This window comes from Otolemur garnettii, unplaced genomic scaffold, assembly GCF_000181295.1.
Source record: "Otolemur garnettii isolate 467f Iridium unplaced genomic scaffold, OtoGar3 scaffold00085, whole genome shotgun sequence".
In the NCBI taxonomy this organism is placed as follows: domain Eukaryota; kingdom Metazoa; phylum Chordata; class Mammalia; order Primates; family Galagidae; genus Otolemur; species Otolemur garnettii.
In genome coordinates, this window is record NW_003852480.1 from 2,476,858 (window position 1) to 2,477,596 (window position 739).

Sequence of the window (739 nt, forward strand, 5' to 3'; positions counted from 1 at the left end):
AAAAAAAAAAAAATCTGTATGTATCAGGATTATCTCAACTTTTGTATTTTACTATTTTTAATTTAAGAACTACCAATTCATCACGCTAATATATAATCTCTTCCAAGTAATGACTGGCCAAATTAAAGCAATTTAGACACTGATAAAGTTGAAAGCAAAAAAGAAAGGGGAAGGGAGAAATACAGCTGCAATTGTGAAGTCATAAATTTTACCTGACAAATTAAAGAGTAAGCAAATTGACATTTGCATGGGATAGATCGCTCCATTCTAGGTAAAAGACCTCAAAAAAACACAAATTTATTTTTTACTAAGTTGCTCCTCCATTCAAGAAAAATTTTCATTAGTAGCCTCATTCACTATTTTAAGTCTTTTTCTTATCAATAGACTATGACAATTTCATCTATTTCTATGGCTTCATATGCTAATGATTATCATATTTTTGTGTTCAGCCTGTTCTTTCCTAAACCGGTCACCTATGTATATAACTGCCATTAGACATTTCCATTTGTGTATCTCACTGGCTTTTTAATGTCATTATTACGCCTGGATCCTGATTCTGACACCTGATTCTGCTTCTCTAAACCCTATGCTGGTAAATGGCACCCAATGGCCCAAGCTAGAAATCTAAGATACCCTTGACTCTTCCCTCTCCTTTACCCACCGTATCAAATCACCCAGTCCTCCCTTGATGCTGCCTCATACAAACAAATCCATCTACTCCTCTCCATCCCAATTCCCA